Raw genomic sequence first — 14,433 nt, forward strand, 5'->3', positions numbered from 1 at the left:
AAACTAAAACTTAGAAAAGCTAACTAGCTAGGATATACTGTATATACTACATATAGATGATCGATGGTAGTAGCTCATATGAAGCTCAACTGTCTTGGCCTTCATGCTGCTTTTGCACCTTATCACGTTGGACGACCTTCAAAGAAAAATACAATTAAAATATAATAAGTACATAATAAGTCGGAAACCAAAACCACGAAGGAAATTAAATACAACATGAGGAGAATTTCATATAAATATTTTAATCACGCAAATTGCTTACCTATCTTTTGGACTTTAGCCTATTAGTTTTTCATGTAGGTTCATTATTTCGTATTCATCATGACTGCAGAAGGAATTCATTACCTTGGTTAATTAGAAGAACGGTTTTTCTAGTGCAACTTTAGGAAGATCAATAGGTTAAACCTATGGCCCTTCTTACTCTTAGGAAGATCAGTAGGTTACTCTGTTTCATTTGATTCTAAAGCCTGAATTTCTTTGTCTACGGAATCAACCCGACCTGGACGATCTTTAGCTTTCTTATAGGTTGATGGCTCAAGACAAACCATCACATTTGAGATGAAAGAACAAAAAGTAGGATTTGAGTTTAAAAAAACATAAAATGAATGAGAAGAGGAAGAAAATGTCTTCTGGTATTTGTATTTATCTAAGTCTTACGACAGGTATAGAGTGGACAAAATCATTATGTTTGGAAGGTAGTTTAGGAACACAGGAAGAATAACAGGTACAAAAATAGGTAAGTTTGAGTTGGAAGATGAGGAAAGGGTGTGATGTGGACAGGAAACAATAGGAGAAGAGACATTCAAATAAATGTCTTGGGTGAACACCTATCCTTCTGTGCTCCTGTGAACACCTCTACCCTACCCTATCCTAGGAACACCTATGCTCCTGTGATTCACAATGTCCTTACCTAAAAACAGAGACCCACGCTGATGATGAAATATTCGGTTCCATAATCAAGATCTAAAATAGTTTACTTTCTTGTGAAGTGTCTCATCATGCTCCAAAAAATCTAAAATAGATTATAACACCGGAAACTTACTAGGCAACAAGTCAGTCCAAATAGTATGTATAACTTTGATCTAACAACCAATATCTTGTTAGTAGTGTGGTCCTCAAATAAGCATTCTGTGGAATTGAATGTCATCACTCATTACTTATTATTAACATCTCTCATTATCAACAACCCCTTTCCACTCCATACATCACCTATCTCCCTAACAAATCAGAGATTGACCGTCACAAGAGCAGTCATTGTTATTTTAGAATAGATACGATCAGTAACTTAGTCAATGATCTAATTGCTAGTATGCACATTACTTGTTTGCACTAGAATAAGTAGGGAGAGTTGGTAATGAACTTCATGCACGTTACTTACTTGTTAGTATAAATACAAATTGGTATAAACACAAATACAAATTAGTATAAACAAAGATTTGGCATGGAAAATCAGTTATAAACCAATGGTAATAGGAAAGCATAACGAATAGTCCCAACTGCTTATCATTACAAGCCATGAACAAAAAAATTATTTACCTGTGTGTAATCAAAAATTTTGAGCAACCTGAGAGACCAGCAACTGTTTGCAATTAATCCTAGTGTCTCGTCTGTAAGGAGGCGACACCATGAAAGATCCAAGAACTCGAGATTTTTGCAACGCCTAGCAAGATAAATGGCGGTATTCTGGCCAACCTACAGAAAATAGCATACTCTGAGAATCCAACTATAGATGGCTCCACCGTTCAGGCTTCCCAAGAACAGCAGGAGAAAGACAGACAGCAGGCATCAGAAAGAAGTTAGATTGATACCTTGGAGATGTTATTAAGACTTAATTCTTCCAAAGATTCTCCAGAACTTTCAAGGAGTGCAGCAATAGCATCATCACTGTCACAGAAAGGATGCTGAAATCAGGGGGATTCCCTCGTGATCAACCAAAAATGCTATTTTTCAGTTCATGAATTTTATTTGATTCCCAAACATCAAAACCATACAATCCATGAAAACCTAAATTCGATTCAATTTTTAACCCCCTAAATTCGATAGAATTTTGTAACCCCCTAAATTCCATTAAATTTTTACCCAGAAAGTCAATTTAAACCTAGATTGTATCACCAGAAAACCAAAAAGAAAAAAACAATTTAATGGGTTCGAAATTGAAATCAAAATGAACATGAGTATCATTTATCTATTGTTGAATACCATTGAAACCACATAGATGATTTACATAGTCAAGAAGTTCATACTGTAAGAATGAATATTAATTATGGATTAATATTAATTTCATTAGTTATAAAGAGCAGTAAGAGTATTTATTTGCAATTTATATAATATGACCATACTTTATATTGTAAGAATGAATATGTATGTTGAGAGAAGCAATCTAACCTATATCAGAAGCACACATTGGAGAACCAGACAATGTGATATGATGATATTATCAAAGGGTTCTTCGTCGTACACGCAATAGAGAGCTCACTGCAACTACACTTGGCGCGAAAGCTACAAAAGAGAAAGAAAGGGACAAATAAAGAGATTAGTCACATCACTTAATTTGTGAAAAGAAATTTCTTCTTTTCTTTTTACTCATTTGGACAAGAAAAAATTGATAAAGTGACACATTAGAGATTAGACATACTTGTCAAAAAGCACCAAAACTGTGTAACCTTTATTGTATCCCTAGCTTCAGCACAGATCCTGTCCAACGTTTGCTCCAAGCCTTTCCTGCCCAGGGTCTTGGGATAAGTGATATGAATTACGTTGATACGCCAACCTCTTAATTCAATCTTTTTAATGGATAAAATAGGCCCCATCAGTGAGAGACGATGACACTGCTCCTCACTCATTTCTGTGAGATCACCTCCAGGACCAATCATGCACTCTATGGATGACACAATTTTCTCCCTGATAGGATCAATGGGAGGGTTTGTAACTTGAGCAAACAGCTTCTTGAAGTACTGGAAAGTGATTTTCTCTCTGTTTGACATCACGGCCAAGGGAGTATGGAACAAGGGCCTAAGGTTAGGCTTTGCCTAACAGAACAGAATACCTATAAAAATAAACCTCGGGTTAAGTTGTTAACGCTGCAAGAAAAATAGAACAAACATGTTTCAAGAGTAGCGAATAAACCATGAATACCCATGTTCGGCATGTCTTCCTCCTGATTAGACACCTATAATAGACGAAAACAGAACCGCATCAGATCATCTCAATGGTAAAAAAAGAAGAAACTGATGCAAAGATTAAGAAAAGGTGAAAGTTGTCAGCAGTATCATCTCTAAGTGAAGAATAATAAGGTAGAGCCAATAGAAAACACAGGATGTAGGCTGGATTCCTGATGCTCGTGATTTCAGATTACTTTCATGTCGAGTTAAGAACCCGCAATTTAGCTAGAACAACAATGCTCCAATAATTTACTCTAATTATTTCTCCAAAACTTTTCAAACTACTTCGAACTATAGTTATTAACTGGGTAACATCTCCAACTTTGAAAAAGCCCAAAATTTTATTAAAAATCTCTAGTAACATCATACCCTCCAAACCCCAAAAATTTTATTAAAAATCTCTAGCAGCACGTAAGAAAGAGATGACCAACATCCATCTCAAATTTTAACCTATTGTAACATCAAATCCCTGTATATTCCCTATATCGTTAACAAGACTTATTAAGTCATATAAACATGTACTCCGAAATTGACAATGAAGGTAAGATAGAAAGAAAGAGAAGGGGTGAAAAACCCTTTAATTTGCAAGGCAATTTTTACCCATAACTAAAACGAGTGAGCTATTTGCAAATTCATTCCACTTGCATTCTGACTTGATACAAGCCATAGAAGCCTTTCCGCAGTGGATTAGTGTAAAGGAGTGAGAGGGAAGTAAGACAACTCAACTAATAAAGGGGAACAACCATATAAATTAAATTAACAAGCGTCCCTTCACTAATCCATCAAAGCTTAGGTATACACAGCTCAAAATTAATTTTTAATAGTGAATAATCAATTTTGTGTACTTGATTTCTTTTGTTTGAACAAAGCACAGAGCAACACTGGATGAAGAAGATGTAGTTAGTAGAAAAAAATAATCATACCATTTAATAGAGGATCAAGATACTAGATCAAGTTGTTCACCTCAAGATGAGAATCAACTAGGGCCACATGAGAGATTACAATTACCATTACCAGTCAAATTAGTGCTTCATTCTAACAAGGCCACCGACTAAGACAGAGTTGAAGGGGCAATAATATTTCCATAAGACCAGGAGAAAAAGATGGCTTAACCCACCTCACAATATTAAAAAAGAATCACTCCTGAACTTGGTCTTTCAACCTTCCATTACCTTCTCAAGTATTTCATTTCTCAACCTTCCATTACCTTCTCAACCTTTCATTTTTCATTTCTCAGCCTCACAATAAAAGGTTGCAGACTCAAGAAACAAAACTTCAGTCACATTCATCAAAATCAGTCCAAGTAAACTCCAATACCTAATTAAAGTAACAATAGTAACGCCAATTCCCTGAACATTAATCCCCTCTTAACGTACAAACTAAATAACTAGTAACTATTGTATCTTGCAAGACAACAGAAGCATAGTGATTGGTGACCGGGTACATGGATGTTTGGAAAAACAAGGACAACAATCTAAACCAATAATAAGGAGAAGTCTGGTCACCAGTAGCCAAACAAAACTTCTTGACATGAGAGCATCAGGTTTTGAAGAGGGTCAAGATAAAGGAGATAACAAGGAAGATGTCCAAGTACTCCCTATTGATTTCACTGAATTTTATATAATACAATTCCCACATAATACAATTCACAAATCCCAGCATTTCACAAATTAATCACAAAACTAAATCAACACATTAACATCATCGTCAACCCAATCAAGCATATACCGATTCATTTGACTAAGAACAAACAACTTTAAATTCGGATCTACACAATAAGTTGTATTATTTTCTGCCAAATTTCCTATACTTAAACTGAATTGAAAAAAAACAAATTAAAAACCCAATTGGACATAGCAAAATCGAATGATACCAAATATTAAAAGCGTAGACATATAATAATGTACCCAAATGATAACTCAACATTAATCGAATATGAAGTCAGGAGAAAGAAAGATGAGAGAAATCTACAGAATGACAAAGAAAGGACGAACATGACACTATTTCATTGTCGACAGACTTCAATTCATAGACTAGAACAAGATCTAGCACAAAAAGTTCAACTTGAACAAAAACCTAAAATACCCAACAAAATCAGAACATGGGAGACAAAATAATACCTTCAATTTTAAACCTCCAATCTTCGTTCAAACCTCCACTCTTCGTGAAAAAGGGAAAATAAACCTAAAAAATACACAAATAACAAATAACAAAAAATAAAAAATAAGTTACTCAAATCAAACAACTAATCAAAGAATTTGGAAATTGAGAAGAATCGAGAAAATGAAAAGGGTGCAAACGAAATCGGAATCAAGAACTGGAATAGCAAGACACGAAAATAAAATTGATTCGAGATGAATAATTAAATGAAAACACTAGAAATTCTGAAATTTAGAGGAAAGAAACTATCTAAAATTCATTATATGAGCAAGAAAGTTAACGAAATTACAAAATCACAAAAAAATAGAACATTGCAAGAAATTAACCAGGGGAATATGACATGAAATAGTTTAATTGGTACCTCCGAAATTCAAGTAGCACAAGGAAGGGAAATTGAGTACACAATTCATACAAAATTATGGGGTTAATCGTAGCTCTAACCCGTGTGGGAGATGATGAATTTTTAGGGTTTGAAAGTTATGGTGGTACGGGGTATGAAGGAGGCGGTTTTTTAAGTTTTATTTTTCATTGATGTGGACAAGAAGGGAAAGCTCAAACTCCGTATTCCAACTAAAGGGTGAACTGACATGTACACGTGCAAGGCACATGTTTCCGCGACGCTTTAAGCTGTCTAAACACACCTCGACTCCGAATAGCGTCGAGAAAAAGCGGGAGGGAATTTTTCTACTCAACGCCTGTACTCAAGCGTCGAGCTCTTGGCGTCTAAAAACCAAGCTTTTGTAGTAGTGAGTGCAATTATGTTTGACCACGACGGCCGTAGGTTCCCTTGTGATCCCTGGTGGTGGGGATCGCTCAACGTACACCCGCAGGGTAGAGATTGAGGGTTCGGGGGACTGTAACTACCGAGAGGAGTACTCGCTCTTCGATAACTCCAGAGGCAGGATATCCTTACTAGCTCAGCATAAATAATTGAAGGGACATGCGTTAACTATTAAACTAATCTGAGTCGATTTTAACAATATGCAACATATAGTACTAGATCGAGCGCGATTATCTGATTTAGATTGTTTTAAGGGACCTAGCATGATAATCCAATTTCCCAAAAATATCATATTTATTAAGCGTGATCGAACAATCAGATTTAGTTAGTTTAACAGTTCATAAAAGGGCAAAGAAAGAAATTAAACCATGGAAAAGGGACACATTACGACGCACCCTTGAGAGGTGCGTCACGGTTCTCAGAAAACTAACCACTTTGACTTTGCTATTTCTCCTTTTATTTAACGAATCTCAAGTTATGGGACGGGATACGTTCTGTTCGCTTTATGGATCGATTGCGACAGAACGCGTGATCAGTTTTACAGCGTGAGGCTTAGGCTTAGGGGTGTAGAGTCAATACTCAGAATAATAATTGTGTGTTGTGTGTCCTTTTCACGTCGAACTTAAGTCCCTATTTATAGAAAAGAGTTCGTGGAAAGATAGAATTGCAGAACTCTAATCCACGAGGATTTAGGAAAAAACACGTACCAGGTATTTTCAGCGCCCAGGCCTGGGCGCCGAAGATTTCGGCGCCCAGAGCCAGGCGTTGAAAATAGGATCTGGGCTTCTTAGTCAGATTTGGATTCCTAGAATCCGGAGTATTTGAGATTTGATTGAGTCTCTTAGTGCGTATTAACCTTGTGACGGGATGCGTCTGGGCCCGTTACGAACTCTAGGCTCGTTAGGATTTTAATTAATACGTGACTCTTACTTTCGAATCATATTAGGAATAGGATTCTCTCGCAATTTCTATCTCATTTAGGATTTATGTTGGAGTGCAACACCTAATTCTGACAGGTTTCTATCTTTTATGACTTGCCACTTTTAACAACTACCCATTACAGTGTATCTCATTTGTTGCAGAGGTTTAGTTTATCATACTTTGCTATTGTTAGCATCTTTTCTATAGAAAGCCTTTCGATGCAAGATGAAAAGATCTTTGAATATGTTTATAGAATGATCTAGTCTTTCATTGCTGTTAGAATGATTCTCATATTTAAAATAGAAAATCATCCAGATAGCAGACTTGTGATCAGCCTGAGTTAATTGAAGAACTCCCAATATAAACAATTTCCTTTTATTGCTTCTTAGGAAATAATGAATTCATTTCATTAAAGTAGAATGCAAATTATGCATCCCCTTTTGGAATACTCCAACCAGTTCACAGAGATATGGGAGATACATCTTTCAACTGAGAACTTGGAAACTAATCAATAATTGAGTTTCCCATGCATCACATATGGTTTTGAACCTATGTTACCACCTTTTAATCACGACGCTTAATTGCCCATGTATGTTTGTCGTTTGCCTAACAACCAAATCCAACTTTTGCTTAGCCAAATGCATGTAGCATCAAAATTTTAGTTCATATTCATTTTCTCTTATCAAGTGCTCATCTTGCATGTCCAAATGTACTGGATGTTCTTGATGTTATTCTAATGATCCTTGATTTTAGATCAAGAGAGTTTGGTATAAACTCGTCATGATTCAATATTTACGAGTTATCTTGGCGATCAATATATAACATCATACATGATTGATTGTAATGCAAATACCTTTCGCATTTTAAAATCTATCTATGTAACTTTTAGCTTATTCTGTTTCAAGAGATACTGAATCTTTCTAAAATCTTGGCATTTCCATGTGACATAAGGTGAAGGTTCTTCTTCAAGGTCCTTCATGTTTAACTTTAGTAATAATAACCTATCTTTATACTTAGTTAAAACATTCATTACTTAGACTTACTCATATGGGTTGAGAGTCTCTTTTGAGTCTCTCATTTGTGTTTGAGTTAGTAATTACTTTTACAGAATCCAAGCAGCGCTTTAGATCCTATCCAATAGATCTTTGACCCAATATGATCTAAGTTTCGCCATGGTTCTAATATTGACAAATACTTTCAAATCCTACCATTTAGAATTTAAATGTCATACTCAATAGAGAGATATGTATCTCATAAATAGAACCATTAAAGTTGACTTAGCTCCCACTAAACTCCTCATCTATAAGATGATTCATATTTTCACAAAGTTATGATTGCTCAATAGCCTTTGTCGAAAAGTATGTTCAAATTCCCACTTGCATGCATTAATCTATGAATAGATTTCTTAAGCTTGCTTCTTTATCTAGTATCCAAAACTTTTACATTGTGTAATGTACACAATTCCTTTCTACAAGTCCAATTGAGGAAGGTGTTCCTTTTTCCAATTGCCATATACAATGATTGCTAGATTTATCCAAAATAGTTCAAGCATTCCGACTTGATGAAAAAGATTTCAACATTATCAACGCCGTGAAGTTGTTGATAATCTTTAACCACCAATCTAGCTTATCTTTTATATGCGTATAAAATATCATCTTTGCATGTTTTGTTTGCAACCAATGGGAGTGATCCCTTTATGCAAAAATAACCAAATCATAGACTTGATTCCTAAGATGAAGATATTCGGATTTAATGGCCTCAAACCATTTAAGGATCTAATGGCCTCAAACCATAATCCATGTTTGGTAATATTTAATTTGTCGTAACTTACGTGTAAGTCGTATGTTCTTGAAGCTCTTCCAAAGTCTCCATAGGTTTCATTCCTCAAGATATCTATGTATCTATCTTGGTTGATTCTATTCCTTATACGATTTACCTAGGTATTGAACACCAAACGTTAGTGTCTATAAAGACTAGGGGTGAAAGTTTGGTAGCTAAAAACCGAAAATCGAACCGAACCGAACCAAACCGAATAAGAAATTCGGTTCGTTTTTTTCCTATTCGGTACGGTTTGGACTGAGATTTTAAAAAAAATTGGTTTTATGATTTGGATTGGACTGAAAAGTCTGAAACCGAATAAACCAAACTAAAATCGAATAAACCGAACTTGGCTAAAAAGTATAATAAGGGACCCGAAAATTGGCTAAAAACAGGTATACTATAGGCCCAAAAAAAGGGCCCAAATGAAAGGCCTATGAAAATTCGGTTTTATGGTTTGGATTGGACTGAAAAATAAAAATCCGGTTTGGTTTGGTTTGGATTAAAAGGTTATTTTGTTTGGATTCGGTTTCAAAAAATGAAAACCGAATTATTTCGGTTTTGATTCGGTTTGGGCCTTAATCCAAACCGAAAACCGAACTTTCACCCCTAATAAAGACATTACCGAAGTCCTTTGAGTGTTAGTATTCTCTTGAAGCACTTCTAAAGTCTTCCTGAAGCTCTTCAAAAGGCTTCTAAGTACGAAGCTCTTTCAAAGACTCCTAAGTATCCTACATTTGTTTGTTACTTGATTCGAAGTTCTTTTGAGGTCACTTCTAGGTCATTTTCCTCCCACTTCCTTTTTGGAAATATGGTGGTTTCCTAAAAGACATTATCTAGAGAAACAACCATATGTTCTCATATTTTTGGTGGAATCAATACCTTTTGTTTCTATGAGTCGCTCATGAAGAAACATATATCTATTCTTGAGTACGTTTGATGTAAACACCAACTCCCACTGGGTTTTACAACCCTAGATATATATACTGAAAAGATAACTGAACCGAAGTTCAATCCTTATGACATCTTATCTTTAGCTTTGATAACTTTATTTAGTGTAATAGTCACTTGAGAGTGTAATTAAAAATTATATATAGGAAAATAGTCGTGATTATCAATAACCGGATAGATTCTGATTCCTCCATTTGGACATTCCATATTCTTATGGAGATTCGATTGTTATAATGCCATATAAACAATCTTGATAATCATTCTTGGCTCATGCAAACATCACCTTGACCTAGTCTAGATGTTCTAAAATTATTGCCATGTTGATTTTATACTCTTTTGTGAATTGCATTGAAGCATTCACATATTTCACTTTGCGTAAATATAACCATATTTTCTCAAGTTATTGTGAAATAGGTAAGTCATAAAATCCATCTTTGGCCTATGAATGTAATTGTCTAGAACCTTCTAACAATAGTCCATTTCCATGTCATGTTCAACAAGTAAGACCCTTGTGTCTTAAATTGATCAACTTACAAAAAATCCATGCCATGAAATCTTAGAATGTTGTCTTGTTGATATGGTCGTATGACATTGCCAAAGATATGAGGAACACAAATCAAAACATTTGATTTGAACCTTCTGAAGCTTGAATTTCAAGAGATTTGCTTGTTTATTAATAAATCATACGACTCAATTCATAAATGACCATTTCATTAAATAAACACTCAACGATTGTTTTTGTTTACTTTGAATGTGAGTCTTCTGTGTCCAAATAGAAAATTGTTTATGATGATTAATGGAACTAAATGTTATTAAGCTTCAGCCTTTTGAAGGACTTTAAAACAAACAGATGACCCTACAGCTAATGTAGCATAACTTTCCTTCATTTTCCACTGGTAGTTCAACTACCAAACTTAGCTCCGGAATTTGAGTTCTTAACCAAAGTTGGAACCTCAAGCGGTAATCTGGTACCATAGGAGTTTAAGCCATTTCTCTTTAACACAAATTTCAAGGTAGAAATAGAATTTTAAATTCATTTCTTTCGTTCCCGTTTCCTATCCTTTCTAACACCTTTTCTTATAGTCCAAAAGATTTTACTCTTTGCTTGATCTTCTTACTTTTTTACGTTTACAAAGTCCCTTTCCTTTTATTCATTTTGAATGACCAAATCCAATGAGTCTAGTTCATTATTGAACCAAAAGGAATTTGGTTTTTAACCATTGGTAATACATGAGTCTTTAACTCAATACTTCATTATTCGAAAACTACCCAGTATTATGAATAGATGAGGTCCAATTGCTCTACCATTCAAGTTTTAGTTTGAAAACAACCATGAAGATTGATATGTGTGTTTTATATAGAGTTTTTACCCCCGTCCCTTAGTACTTTTTGATCTCAAATGAGCTCTTCGGAGCGATTTTTAGTACTAATGTGCTCCTTGTAGTGTGTTTGTAGTTTCAGGTTCATCATTGTAGGAATTAGCATATTTTTGTGCATTTCCTACTCATTTGAATCAATACAAGAGATTATGTACTTTCGAGAGCACAAACATTAAGTTTGAAGAGTTTTGAAGCAAAGCGAATAACGAAGGAAGTAGAAAAATGACTATAGTCCACTATTTTAAGCATAAATCAATTTTTACAACTCCAAATGAAGTAATTCTAATTGGGTTGGATTCTAGACGTCAATATCTTTCCAACAAGTGGTCACTCGCCTAATTCTGACGAATAACGAAGGAGATATGACTTTTTGAAGATAGAGGATCGTGCAGTTTAAACACGCGCCCGATCGGTCGGGCTTCGCCCTATCCGGATCGGGCGGTCATTCTGGGCGTTGTTCTGGGCATTTTGCAACCGCCCGATCGGGCGGAATTTCGCCCGATCAGGCCGACTATCGAGCACATCGCCCGATCGGGCGACGCCAACCTCCATCGTATTTCGCGAGTTTTTATTTTCGATTTTGGGCTCTATTTTGGGCAAACTATAAATACTAGCCCCTTATATTTCTAGTGACATCTATTATTTTAGTTTTGAATACTTAGTTTATTTCTAGTTCTCTTTATTTCTCCAAACACTTAGTTTTTAATTTTAATCAAAGATTCGAGCTTTATTATTTCATTGTTCTTCAATTCGGTATTGCTTCTTACTTTAATTCGTTTTATTGCTTTAATCATGCTTTCCATTATGTTAATTGCTTTGTTATTTATTATCATGAGTGAGTAGTTTAATTTCTAGGGTTTAGGGGATCCATGAATGCATGATTGGGATTATATGTGGACTTGATTAATTGATTGATTGATTATAATTTCTATAGCTTATTATTATTGCTCGTCAATTCTGTTCGGCCGGACTATTTTGATTTGAGTTTGATTAACCTTAGATATGCGTCGAGAGGTATAAATCTGATGTTTTTGGTCTTTGGCTATTAGATAGGAATTATTTCTAGTACGTAGCGAGAGCCCGCTAGTTGTTCTATCCTAAGGAATTCATAAGATTCGAGAGATGCATGTTTTCCTAGTTATGATTGTTAATTGATTGTCATTGTTCGTTGTCCAATCCCGGTCTGCATTTATGGTGAACCGCTGCCCTAGATTCCTTTAATATTGTTATTTTCCGATTTGATTATTTTATTTAGTTTAATACACAAACCAATCCAAACTCTTGTTACCAGTAGTCTAGATTAGTAATTTAATAGTAGAAAGAACGCATGTTTCCCTGTGGATACGATCCCTGCTTCCCTTGCTATATTTTTAGTTGGTGAACGTTAGGTTTATCTTTGATAGGAGTGCGTAGCCTGTCAAATTTTGGCGCCGTTGCCGGGGAAACGGTTTTATTTTCTGTTATTAATTTTTTTTTCTAGATTATTGTTTGTTACTTCTCAAGGGACTCCCGTTCCTTGAGACCGGATCTCACGACTGTTTTCTAGTTTTTGCTTGTTTATGCCCAGGACTGTCCATACTAGCGATCTGAATTCGTTCGATCCTGAACCTGAACGGACCTTTTGTAGACGGCGTAGATTCGTTGAACAGTTGAGAGACTATTCTGACTCTGAATCCGACTATCTGATTAGCAATCTATTCCATACAGATTCAGAGATGGGTGACCAAGCACCACCACCACCACCCCCACTTGTGCCAAGGCTTACAGACTATTCTAAACCAAGTCTGTCTATGCTTCCCAAGGCAATCATGCCTTCTATTGCGGTCGAGAATTTCAAGATCGAACCCCGGCTGATAAACATGATCGAGAAACACCAATTCGGTGGGGAAAAGGGTGAAGACCCTAATCTCCATATTCAGTCTTTCATTCAGTATTGTGCCACCATTAAGCAGAAGAATTTAACACCGGAGCAGACTATGGAGATAATTTTTCCATTTTCATTGAGTGGGAAGGCAAAGCTATGGATTAACAGTCTCAACCGCGCAGCTATGAAAATCACCAATTGGAATTCCTTAGCCCTTGCGTTCTATGTTAAATATTTCCCACCTGAGAAGACAGCTCGTCTAAGGGGTCAGATATTAGGTATCTCTCAACAAGCAGATGAGAGTTTGTTCGAGGTTTGGGAAAGATTCAAGGACTTGCAAAGAGAGTGCCCACGCCATGGTTTGGATGATTGGTTCCTGGTTCAGCAGTTCTATAATGGTCTGGGTAATGAGTCTAGGTGTCTTTTGGATTCAGCTGCCAGTGGAAGATTTATGCAACTGGAGGTGCCTAGAGCTTTAGAGGTGATTGAGGAGATGGCCATCCATAGTGCCCAATATGGGAATCCTAGAGGTTTTGCCGACCGGGGTGTTAAGCATGAGATGAATTCTATTGATCAGCTTACTGCTCAGCTAACTGCCCTACATCACAAGCTAGACAATATGCATATCGCATCTTGCCAATCCACCCAACATGCTAGTGTTGCTGCAATGAGTGCCCAATCTGCCAATGTCTGTAATAGTTGTGGAATGCAAGGCCATTATGCACAGGAATGCCGGAGCTCTATCGAACAATGCAATGCGTTCCAGTCCTACAAGCAGAACAATCCGTACTCCAACTCTTACAATGAGGGGTATAAAAACAATCCCCTACTATCATATAGGAATACTAATGTCCAGAACCCCCATCAGATTCAACACCCTCCACCACCACAACAACAGTACCAACCGCCACCACAACAGTCATACCAACCGCGGAGTAACTACAACCCGCAGCCTAGTGGACCACCTGGTTTTCCTCCACAACCTCAACCCACACAACCTGATCCCATGCTTGTAGAGATGAGGAATATGATGTTGGAATTGCAGAGATCTCTGAGCGAAAAGGATGCCAAAATCGATACCCTCACTGCTCATAACAAGATCATGGATAAACAGTTGGCACAAATGGCTACTACTCTTGCAGAGAGACCCAAAGGTCAACTCCCTTCACAGCCTGTGATCAGAGAGTCTGTAAATGTTGTCACTTTGCGGAGTGGATATGAGTATGATGGGCCGCCTATGACTATAGAGGAAGAGGTTGAAGTATCTGTCAGTGGTGTTGTGCCAAGAGAAAGTGAGAAGGTGGTCAAGGAGAAGGAAGCTGACACAAGGGTTGAGAAGAAAGTTGAGATACAAGTTCCACCTATCAAACTTCCCTTCTCTCATCGTCAGCTAAAGAA

At 36.4% G+C, this 14,433-nt stretch overlaps 1 long non-coding RNA gene and 1 pseudogene across 2 annotated transcripts; both read right to left on the minus strand.

The window, feature by feature from the left end:
• Positions 1–1,844: 1,844 nt before the first annotated feature.
• On the minus strand, positions 1,845–5,796 carry LOC130469073 (uncharacterized). Of its 2 annotated transcripts, none has more exons than XR_008929451.1 (6): positions 5,683–5,796; positions 5,282–5,345; positions 3,136–3,169; positions 2,636–3,046; positions 2,386–2,499; positions 1,845–1,884 (listed from the first exon to the last, which is right to left on the minus strand). It is a non-coding gene; the product is annotated as an uncharacterized lncRNA (long non-coding RNA). The 2 variants fall into 2 exon arrangements; XR_008929450.1 differs by having other exon boundaries at positions 3,127–3,169.
• Positions 5,797–13,298: 7,502 nt separating this feature from the next.
• Positions 13,299–13,398, minus strand: LOC130471032 (uncharacterized; annotated as a pseudogene).
• Between the last annotated feature and the right edge of the window lie 1,035 nt (positions 13,399–14,433).

This window comes from Spinacia oleracea, chromosome 3 (genome assembly GCF_020520425.1).
Source record: "Spinacia oleracea cultivar Varoflay chromosome 3, BTI_SOV_V1, whole genome shotgun sequence".
In the NCBI taxonomy this organism is placed as follows: domain Eukaryota; kingdom Viridiplantae; phylum Streptophyta; class Magnoliopsida; order Caryophyllales; family Amaranthaceae; genus Spinacia; species Spinacia oleracea.